The 11,534-nt window shown below is 43.1% G+C and overlaps 2 long non-coding RNA genes across 2 annotated transcripts; both read right to left on the bottom strand.

Annotated features, from left to right (window-relative positions):
- Positions 1-3,506: 3,506 nt before the first annotated feature.
- LOC117446419 (uncharacterized) lies at positions 3,507-4,454 on the bottom strand. The gene is made up of 3 exons (XR_011643310.1): positions 4,226-4,454; positions 4,013-4,085; positions 3,507-3,617 (listed from the first exon to the last, which is right to left on the bottom strand). It is a non-coding gene; the product is annotated as an uncharacterized lncRNA (long non-coding RNA).
- Positions 4,455-6,543: 2,089 nt separating this feature from the next.
- Positions 6,544-7,144, bottom strand: LOC139433912 (uncharacterized). The gene is made up of 3 exons (XR_011643309.1): positions 7,064-7,144; positions 6,734-6,886; positions 6,544-6,652 (listed from the first exon to the last, which is right to left on the bottom strand). It is a non-coding gene; the product is annotated as an uncharacterized lncRNA (long non-coding RNA).
- Between the last annotated feature and the right edge of the window lie 4,390 nt (positions 7,145-11,534).

Here is an 11,534-nt window from a genome sequence, read left to right as displayed (position 1 = left end):
GAACAGTGTTTAACAGTGTTGTTTTCTTTTGAATAATAATGAAAGAGAATTATAAACATACCCAAAACTAAATTAACAGTGTTGTTTAATATACATATAAAAGACATAAAAGACTATATTTTTGAAATTCTCAACTAAATTAACAGAATATATATATATATAAACATTCATGTGAACGTGCGTTGACCGTCACGTGCTCCGTCACCGTCACGTGACGCGGGACCTGTGTGTGCGGTCGTGACGCGGGACCTGTGTGTGCGGTTCTGTAACTGCTGTCTCCGACGCTGCAGCTTCATACTATTGCTTGAGACAGACTTGGCCACGCAACTGTTAACCTGCAAAAACAGCAGGTAATTATTTTTAGCCCGCTAACACGACTGCCCGTTAAATTTGAACCTGCTCAGATGTAGCTTCAAACCCTCCGCTTCACAACAGTATGAATTAAACGAAAATAAAGAGTTCAGCTTTTAGCATGATACTTCAATAACGTTACCAGACTATTTAAATTAACTCTCTGTCAGTAGACGTTATAACTATGACTGCAAAATGCAATACATCACAAACAGAAGCTAGTATTGTCCTGACAACACCGTGTTATAATTGAAGTTTGAAGAAAATAAACGGTTAGCTTACCAGTGCTACAGATGTGATCCTCCGCTCATGTGCACACAGCAGCTCCGTGGCAGGCAGACTTGAGATAGACTTGGCCGTGCACCGAGCCGTTAACCTGCAACAAGTGGCTGCTCCCGCGATAATTAAATAGTCCAATGAAATAACAGAAAAAACTCTACTGCTCAGTAGGCGTATCTCAGTTCAGCGGCCGTTTCCTTCGGAGGCTGCGTTCGTTGACCGCTTGCGTCACTTCCGCCGAGAGGCTGTCCCAATTTAAAAAAAATACAAGATCGTAACGGCCCGTCCACACCATGGTCCAGGTCCGGCATATGTACTACAGCTTCTCCAGCGAGTCGAGCGGTCTCGTGTGAAGGGACACGTTTATTGAACCCAGAGCCATAGAGAGATAAGAGTTACGACACTCTTTGATGTCGCCGCCAGCCGGTCACGTGGTTTATGTATGCCGGGATAGTTCAAAACGCACTTCCGTGGCAATGCTTCTCTATGGCAAAAACAGCACAAACATGGTCAAAATAGTCATAGATTAAACCAACGCTGTTATTTTTTAAAGATTGCTTTCATATTTACATGATGTGGTTACACTTTGTATGGATTGGCAATATTTACAAGTTTCATTATTTAACGATATTTTGAGGGGAAAGTGTTGTAGCACAAGCAGGCTATGTTGCTGTCACTGCCAGGGCAGTCACGTCCGTAGTATAGTTGCGCTGCGCTGTCATGTTCCTCTATGGGACAGACAGACAGCAGCATTGCGTTATTGAATGGTAAATATATATATTTAAAAAACACACACACCCAAGTACTTTTTCAGAATTATTGCATACTTTTTATTGACAGTTTTGCATTTGGAGAGGCAGGGTGACAACGGAAAGCTTGGTAGCCTATTACTTAGATACGTTTTACTTTTTTGGAGGTAAACGCTTGTGTTCATGTTAGCATGGGTAGCATGATCATGTTAAGACTATGAATATCATTTTACCACAACAGTGGATGAACAATTGATATATGTGTTTGAACAAGAACAACAGGAAGAACAAAGTAAAAGGGACGAACAAATGTGTGAACAAGTATTAAGAACAGTGTATGGAAAAAGTGATGTGTGTTGGAACAAAACAAAGTCAAATGAAAGAGAATGAGAACAAAGAGGGTTAGGGTTCAACAGAAAAAGATTAATTCAGCCAAAAAACACAATTTTGATTAATCTAAAGTGTAAAACAATCTTCAACACAGACCAATGTAGTGCCCTTGGACAACAAAATATATGGTGGGGCAAAGAAACGATAAATTAAATTGAGAGTGGGAGACTGAAAATGATTACTATGATAAATATTCAAACTATTTACAAAACTATTTACAGAAGCTCCTGTTGAACCATGGTTCAACAGAGCAACACAAACAGGTTTGTCAACAATACAAATTAAAATGACGAGGCCACTTTGCCAGGGGGAGGTGATCCAGCGACGAGACAATAAAGCAATTCATATTAAGTTCTGTTGAGACACCACAGGATATAAAAGCTTCCAAGCCATGACCTCTCCTCACCTTTCACCTGTCTTTCCTCAGGAGACTCAGGTCCTTCAACGTCTGCAGCACAATATGCACCCACCCACAATTGTTGTTCGCACAAGCATAATTGTGCGAACAACAATTGTGGGTGGGGGGGGGCATTTTACAAATATTTAAAAGCAACTATTTACAAAAAAGCAATACAGAACTCTAGTCTAGGGCATCCAGGGGCCTAACCATTTTGAAAAAAACAAGAAGGTTCCTTTGTGAAAGGGACATCCTCTTCATCGGTTTCCTGGGCCCTAAAAGGCAGAGCAAGAATATGAACAGTGGTGAATAAGGGGAGAGAATACAGTTGGGAGCAGACTGAACAGAGGACATAGCAATATTCATGTTAAAATGTTTGCACAATAAATATTATGGCACTTTCGTTTATATTGCATTTTAATAGATCAGTTGTCATACCATGGTTGGATGTGCAGCATTTGGATGCTCTAATCGATCCGAGAAGGGGTTCCGGATGTATGGCTCCCCTAAGGACGTAGTCTGGTCAACAGACAAAACCTGTGTCTGACAGAGGACAACAACAGCAGACAACTCTGTCATGTAAGTAATGTTCACAGAGGTGACTTATTAACATTTTAAAGGGCATCATATTTCCAAGTGTAGAGAATTATGACTCTTCAATGACATTTGAAGTGTGCAGTGGAAACTGATCAAACCTACCTACCCACAGGTACACTTTGAAGACGACCAATATATTGGCAACAAATCAGGAGGAAATTTGAGGTTGAGGCCAGATGCTGTTCCAACAGTATTTATACATCGGCCTAAACCGAAAAGGAGAACATTCACGTCAAGGAGTATGCCTCCAGCTGTCAGGAATAATGACCACACCTATTACTGCACATCAGACATTGGTATGATATATGAAGCTAACAATGTTTCCCATGTTATATCATTCAAGGATAGACGACACTCCAATGCAACCTTCAGATTATACAGCTTCAAAGCTACCAGGGTTCAGGGATTCTCTGAAGACTCATATACCACATGTAGATCATCTACAGATTTCTTCATACTGTAACATTGCCAATAGACGAACTTAGATGAATGTCACTATAGGAGTGTAGTACCCTTACATGACAATAGGTGCACATGTAAAGGCAGCATACACATATAACAGCCATTGCCTTGTTATTGTTACAGAGATTCAGGGAGATATTGAGGTGGAGTTCCAAGGGAATGAAAGGGACATCACAGACAGAGAGAGTGAGACAGGTGTCAGCAGACTGCCAGGGGCCAGTATGTCAGGGGCCGACAATCAAGAGGCCATCTTACCAGAGATCAGTGTGCCAGGGGCCAGTCAGTCAGGGGTCAGCTATGAAGAGGCCAGTTTGCCAGGGTCAGGTGCTCCAGGGACCAGACTGCCAAGGGCCAGTTGTGACCGGGCTCACGTGGAGGATCTAATGAGGCAACTGAGAAGGGAGAGATGACTAAGAAAGAGAGCCGAGAGGGCTCTGGGAAACCGGAAAAAGATTAATTCGGCATTAAAAAAAACCCACAATTTGATTAATCTAAAGTTTCAAAAAATCTTCAACACAGACCAAATTAGAGCACTTGGGCAATCAAAAAAAGGTGGGATACGGTGGGGGAAAGAAAACGTGAAAAAAGCAATACAACTAAGGTTCTGTTGTGGCACTACAGGATATAAAACCCTCCAAGCCATGAATATGCCTCTGCCGGACATCAGGACCATTCAGAGGAGGATGCAGCACGTCAAACTGGAGCCAGGAGTGTTGGGGGAGGTGTTTGATATGCTGAGGCTGAAGGCAGATGGCATGAGTGAGATGGAGAAGAAATGTGTGCTCACCTTGGATGAGATGTCCATCACCCCTAGCGTGGAGCTGCATCTGGGAACAGGGAGGCTGTTTGGGAACACAACACTACCTGGCCACAAAGGCCAGGCCACTCATGCCTTAGTGTTCATGCTGGCTGGTGCTACTACGCGGTGGAAACAGGTTGTGGCTTACCACTACAGTGGTAATTCTACTGACGGTGCAGTGTACCGGCCCATAATACTCACCATCGTTGAAGCAGCGGCATCTATAGGGCTTCATGTGGTTAACATCACCACTGATATGGGGAGCCCCAATAGGGCTATGTGGAAGTCCTTTGGGGTGACCTATGACAAGCCGTGGATAGCACATCCTGTGAAGCCACACCAGCACCTGTACTTCATGCCTGACGTTCCACACGTGGTGAAGAATTTAAAGAGTGCCTTGGTGAATGGTCACGTCATCACCATACCACAGGATGTGGTGGACAAAGAGAAGCTGCCGTCCAGTGTGGTGTCTGTTGGCCCCCTGAAGGATCTGGTGTCATACCAAGAGGGAATGGCCCTAAAACTGGCGCCTAAGCTGTCTAGAGCAGTGGTTCCCAAACTTTTTGTGCCCAAGGCACACCAAAGGACAAGTCAAAATCTCAAGGCACACCTATTGTGCAAAATAGCCCTGATAACACGTGTTATCACTCATATGTAAAATATCTGTAAATGTGCATAATTATTTACAAATGCCAAATAAAATGTAACAAAGACAACTATATTACTCATGAAATATTTAGTAACGAAATATTTCAGAAATGAATTTGAAACGTTATCAAATTAGGCTTCATCAAAGCAGCAACACACTCATTTAAACCAGACAGGTCACAACATTAAAAATGAGACAAAGGAAATTCAGCACAGATAACTGTCAATGCAAGGAAGCTGCATTGTCCATGGTCCTGAACTACAAATTATAAATGTAACATTTCAGCAGAGTCGTTACTAAAAAAAAGTAATATATTACATATTACTTAAGTATTACACTACTTCGTTACTCTCTACATAAAGTAACTCGTTACTTTACTCGCAGGGCCGGCCCGCCCCTCCCTGCAGGCAGATCACGCAGACTGCTAAAGTTTCAAATGTTCTCTTTAGTTCAGTTTCCATCCTGAATGTGTTCCTATCTGACCGTGGCTGTCCTCTGTCTCCTGCTATCTGACCATGGCTGTCCTCTGTCTCCTGCTATCTGACCATGGCTGTCCTCTGTCTCCTGCTATCTGTATATTTTGCGCAGTCTATCTCTGCTGACTCTGTTGCGTCGGCGTGTTCTCCTGCGTGTTGGCCATGTGTTGCACTGGAACCAGACACCGCAAAGACTTCAGCCGAGCACGTACGAACTGCGCATGCGTGAGTGGCAATAACTCTCCTTACCAGCAGGCGGCGGTAGTGTGTATTCGTCATTCAAAACAGGCAACAACCGGAAGACAGAGAAGAAGAACAGACTGTGATATAAACAAACACATAGCGTGTGCGGTAGCTCCACCTTAGCACGTGTTCTTTGCAGGTGCTTGTTGAGGTTTGACGTGGTGTCACAGCAGTGGATAACAGCTTCTGGCCTGGACACAGTTTGCACCTCACCGTCACATTCCTGTCTATTCTTCGGATGAACTCAAAATAATGGGCATACCTCCACCCCTCGAGAGTTATCGCTGACTCAGCCATGTTTATGCAGCACTGCAGGTGGAGATGTAGTCGCGCAGATTACGTACATATAAACCTACAAAGTACTGATATAGTAAATAAAAAAATTATTATTTTTATGTAGTTGTATATTGCAATAATAACGTATGGTTGTCACAAAATCCCACGGCACACCCGGACTTGCCTCACGGCACACCAGTGTGCCGCGGCACACCGTTTGGGAACCACTGGTCTAGAGGCGTCCTGGAGCCTAGTCATTTTGACAAAATGAAGGTCAGTTCAGCAATGCACGTCTTCTCCAAGTCATCGACTGCTGCCCTGAGGTACATGGTGGCGGAGGAGCACAGACCAGAGTCCTACCTTACCACTGCGTGGTTTTTGGAGACGGTGGACCACTGGTTTGACCTCATGTCGTCACGCAACACTGTTACTGCCCTAAGTCATTGCAAGATGGAGGAGTATGATAAGGCCATCAGCTTCCTCCGGGACTCCATCCATCTGTTTCGGGGCCTGAAGATCGGTCCCAAAGGCAGCTGGAAACCAGTCCAGACAGGACTGGTGATGGCCACAACAACAATCCTGGAGGTCCAGCATGACCTGTTGAGACAAGGGCACACATTTGTTCTCACAAGCCGCTTCACTCAAGACTGCCTGGAAAGCACATTTTCGTCCATTCGTCTGAGGAACTCTGCCCCAACACCTGTAGAGTTCCAATATGCACTGCGCGCTGTCACCGTGGGCCAGTTCCTGTCGCCAGTGCATACTGGCAGTTACGTGGAGGATGGATCAGACCACTTGGCAGACTTCCTGGACACGCAGAACAGCAGCTGCAGTCCTCCTGACGTTCTGAGAGTGGAGCAGCTGGTAGACCTGACAACACCACCTGACATCACTAAAACCGAGTCCTGTGTGCTATACCACCTTGCAGGATACATCGTGAAAAGGGTCATCAGCTTCTCACTTTGTGACAAATGCCAGTGTGCCCTAGTGAAAAATGTCAGTGATGGTGAAAATGAGAGAGCTGGTCTGCTGGTATTAAAATAATTTAAAAGGGGTGCACTTTACCGTCCATCAGATGAGGTTTTCACCCTTGTTCAGAACGTGGAGCAGCTGTTCCGTGTGAGGACGAGCGATTCCCTCATGGAGTCCTCAAATGCAGTGTCACAGCTGGAACAAGAAGCCATGTTGCTGGACAGCAACCTGCCCTCATGCCATGACCTGAAGAAAAAAATCCTCTCAACATACATCAGGCTGAGGTTAAGGATTGCATCAGAGTGCATCAGGGCTGAGAGGAAGGATAAACATAAAGGGTATCTTGGCAGCAAGAGTCAGAGTAAGAAGGCAAAGAAGACCCAACAGACCTCTGCACATCTAGGCCACTGCCAAACACCTTACTCGTTGCCATCGATGTACTTGGCATCTCCATTCCCGGTCCTCCGTCAGCAGCCTCCAGCCTCCTCTTCCTTCAGCAGCAGCAGCCTCCAGCAGCAGTACCCTCCTCCAGCAGCAGCCCCCTCCTTCAGCAGCAGCAGCCTCCAGCAGCAGTACCCTCCTCCAGCCTCCCCCTCCTTCAGCAGCAGCAGCCTCTGCCAGCAGCAGCAGCAGCAGCAGCAGCAGCAGCAGCCATATGAGGCTGACATATGAGGCTGAATAAAAAAAAGTGCTAATTATTTGTGTTTATTTTGTTAAAAACAAACATTTTGGATGCATGACCATGTTTTAGGCTCATCCTTCATTCACTGCTGTAGAGTAGCCTATTCAGTAGGCTATTATTTTTTTAAGACTGAATAATACCTTTGAAGAACAATCATTAAACTAGTGTTTAATTTACAATACAAAGGAATCTATCCTAGCATGCCATCAAGCATTAAAAAGTAGCGCTAGTTGTACAGTACAGATAAGTTAACACGGAACAGTACAAAAAAAAACTAAGTACAGTCAACATGTCACATAATGAAATGTTAGTATATCCCAAAATGCAATGAAATATTAAATGAAATATTTATCACAAACGCCACCTCATTTCTACTAGTGCTAGCAGTTAAGTCATATCATACAGAAAAAGCCGACTAAGGATGGCTGACACGGTCAGGTTCAGCAGATAAAAACCAAAATAACAATAAAAACACATAATCAATCTAAATCCTGCTTGTTAGTTACCCAGCATCATTGATATATAAGCTGCTAGCGATTCATTACTGAAATCTTACCTTCAAAGCTGACGAAGTCGCGCTAGCTAACTAGCAGGCAATGCTAGCACAATTGGTTGTAACAACCAAGATAAAATATAGATAATGACGCTGTGCATATACAAATGAAGACCAGTATAAGCATCATAAAGGGCCTCTGATACAATATAGACAGTTGACAATTCAAAAGAGTTCGATATTTCAGCAACTTACCTCTGGAACTAATCGACGCGCCGTAATGTAAGTGAATGAGGTCCAACGCCCAAATGACAATATTTTGAACTGTTTCGATGTCCATACCCCGGAAGTAGGCGCCGCCATTTTTTACAACGGAGGTCTATGGGAGTGTCGTAACTCTTAGTATCTCTAGGGCTCTGGTCCACACGTAGTGGCGTGTTCGATTACTGTTTGGGCTGTCTGCCGTGGGCTGCATTCCACTCCAAATAGCCGGGCGGCCCCAGAATCCAAACGCCAGCTGTTTTATGGATTCTCATTTAATTTCCAAGAATATCTCAGCACTGGGTTATTTCCAATTTCAAAATAAACATATGTATTAAACAAATAGAAATAAGAAGTAAGTATATTAGTATAATCAAGAATGAAAAAATATATAAAAAACATGATTTTAACACTGTCATGTTGTAATTTTAACTGTATTGTATTGTTTTATGTATTACAGTTTTTCTGTGTTCAAACCACAGTAATCTGTAAATTATACAATGAAATATCATTATTTTAACATAATTCTTAATGTGAATCTAACAGTTTTGCTTGGTTCAGTACTTTACGAAATATTACTGTAAATTAAACACTGCTTCATTGTTTCTCTATTTACAGTTTTTTGATGTCGTGAACAGCTTTTCCCTGTTAATTTCACGGACTTTTTTTACAGTGTATGGCTACTGGGCGGTAGTCGTTGAGGCTGGTGATTTTTGTCCTTTTGGGGACAGGAACGATGGTGGAGTGTTTGAAACATGTGGGGACTACAGACTGCAGCAGGGACCTGTTGAAGATGTCTGTGAACACCTCTGCCAGCTGAACTGCACACAGCCTGAGAACACGGCAGGGATGCCATCAGGTCCAGGAGCCTGTGTGGGTTAACCCTTTTAAAGGATTTGCTCACATCTGCCCTGTCTAAAACAAGAGGGCAGGGCTCCTGGTCCTTCTGTGCCTCCACAGCCTGGCCGCTCTCAAAACGTGCAAAAAAGCTGTTCAGCTCATCTGGGAGAGATGCGCACGCAGACACTCCCGCAGCACCCCCCGCTGCTCCTTTGTAGTCTGTCATTGTTCTTAGTCCCGCCCACATGTTCCGGGTGTTACAGCCTTTGAAGTCAGATTCCACCTTCTCTTTGTACTGTCTCTTTGCACTGCTGATTGCTCTCCAGAGATCATATTTAGATTTCCTGTACTCCTCCAAATCTCCAGCTCTGTGCGCGATAGTGCGCACTTTCAGTTTGCCACGCACCTCGCTGTTCATCCAGGGCTTTTGATTTGTAAATGCTTTGGACAAGGTTCAACACTAGCTGAACAACATAGCTGCAAAGTCATACCTCCACTGTATGATTCTATCCCATATTGAATACTGTTTGACAAACTGGTCGTTCGCTTGAGCCACAGACCTGAAACCCAGAGAACAGCTGTACGAGAGAGCTATCAAGGTGTCTGACAGAAAGCCTCATTCATACCACCACTGTGCCATCCTGGAGAAACACAATTTCTTGAGTTTTGACAATTTTAAGTCTTTTAAAAGTATGTGTTTTTTTTATAAATGTTTACATGGACTGCCCCCCCCCCCTCCCTTACGGGAATCATCCACAAAAAACACACTGGACGCTGCACTAGGTCAGAAACCAGAGGAGACTGTGAAGTCCACCGCAGACGGACCACTTTTGGACAAAATGTCCTCTCCGTTAAAGGCAGCTCGTTCTGGAATAGCCTCCCAACTGAGATACGGGATTGTCCCACTCTCAATAGCTTCAAAGGTCAACTCAAAGAAAGGTTGAGCAACAAACAGACGTGCAATCACCGCTAATGCACTTTAACACAGGGGTAACTCCTCTTGCACTTTAGGTAGCACTTTTATCTTATCTTGCACTTTATATATCACAGCTGCTACATTGTACTGCCATGTGGTAAATGCTCGTGTATGCTGCTCATGCTCTTCCTGGATATCATGTATTTATTTTTGCTATGCATATAAATGTCATGTTCTTATATGTTGTATGTGACGGGACTACGGATGGAAATGAGCTCAAAGCTAAAATCCGGTTCATTTATGCTTGTAAGCATTATTTTGTTTTAAAGTGTTCATCAATGTGCACTGTCCCGATTCAAATAAACGATTAAATAAATAAGCCTGCTAATCAACCCTAGTTGAAGCTGGTTCACGTCTTATTTATCTGAACGGTCTCAGTTTGTACATGTTATGATGAATCTTCCTTGTAAGCCAAAGTTAGCCATGGAGTGCCGCAGTGCTCTGTAATTGGACCTATTTTATTCATATTATATCATGTATAAATATAAAGCATATTGTGCTTCCCTTGAGTAATATTATAAGGCATCACTCCGTAAACCTTCATTGTTATGCGGATGATACTCAATTATATGTATCGATCAAGCCTGATGAAACCAATCAGTTCATTACCATTTTGAATTGGCTCAAGGACTTAAAAACTTCAAGGACCTTCAATGTGATGTTAAAGGGTTAGAGTTAAGCATCTCTGAAAAATAAACTGCAACAACATACTCACTCTGGATGGCACCAAGTTGGCCTCCAGCAAAACCGCGAGGAGTCTCTGCGTTATACTTGATCAGGATGTGTCCTTTAGCTTCCACATAAAACAAATCTCAAGGACCGTTGGTTATATTGCAAAAATCAGGCATATCCTTCCTCACAACATTACAGAAAAACTAGTCCCTGCATTTGCTACTTAAATGCCTCCTATTGTAACTTTGTATTATCAGGCTGTCCCAAAAGGTCTCTTGAGACTCTTTAGCTGATTCAAAATGCTGCACACACTCACACACACAACAACTATACACATGTATAATGGCCATATTATAAATCAGCTATAATTAATTGTTTCAATTAATGAACATATTTTGTGGTGAGAAATGTTTTACTCAGATGTATTGAGTTAAGGAGAATTTATTAATAATTTCCATGTCTTTGGGGCAGCAGAATTCGGTAATCATTAATTCCATGAAACACACCTTGGAAGTGTTCTTGATAAGGAGTAGTAAATCGTGACATCATCACATGATGTGACTCATTGCATTGTGGGATTGTTAGCTGATTGAATTTTTGAGGGAACCTGGCAATTCTGACATTCATAAAAGAATGGCGGTAGGGTATAATGTACTGTATTTGCTTCTCTTATGATGTGTGTGGCTAACAATGTAGACATTAGCTGTCCTGAGAAGCTTCCAGTAATAGCCATGTTTCTGGTGACCAGGCAACATATTCAACAAACTCATCTGTCTCTTTAAATGTGAAACGCTCCAATGTGTTCACCAGCTATATGCCAACACTCCGTTGCTGTTTGCGGCACCATGCACATCCATGATCCATTGTAAATACTACATTATAGGCTAGTCAGTGTTTAGTCTAATTTAAATTAGCTCTTATTCGTTAGCCACCCGAAAAGTTGATTGGATATTTGAGCGGCACATTGCAG

This window comes from Pseudochaenichthys georgianus, chromosome 5 (assembly GCF_902827115.2).
Source record: "Pseudochaenichthys georgianus chromosome 5, fPseGeo1.2, whole genome shotgun sequence".
NCBI classification, from domain to species: Eukaryota; Metazoa; Chordata; class Actinopteri; order Perciformes; family Channichthyidae; genus Pseudochaenichthys; species Pseudochaenichthys georgianus.
The sequence above is the reverse complement of the archived record's forward strand: the minus strand, read 5'-3'. Positions and strand labels throughout refer to the sequence as shown.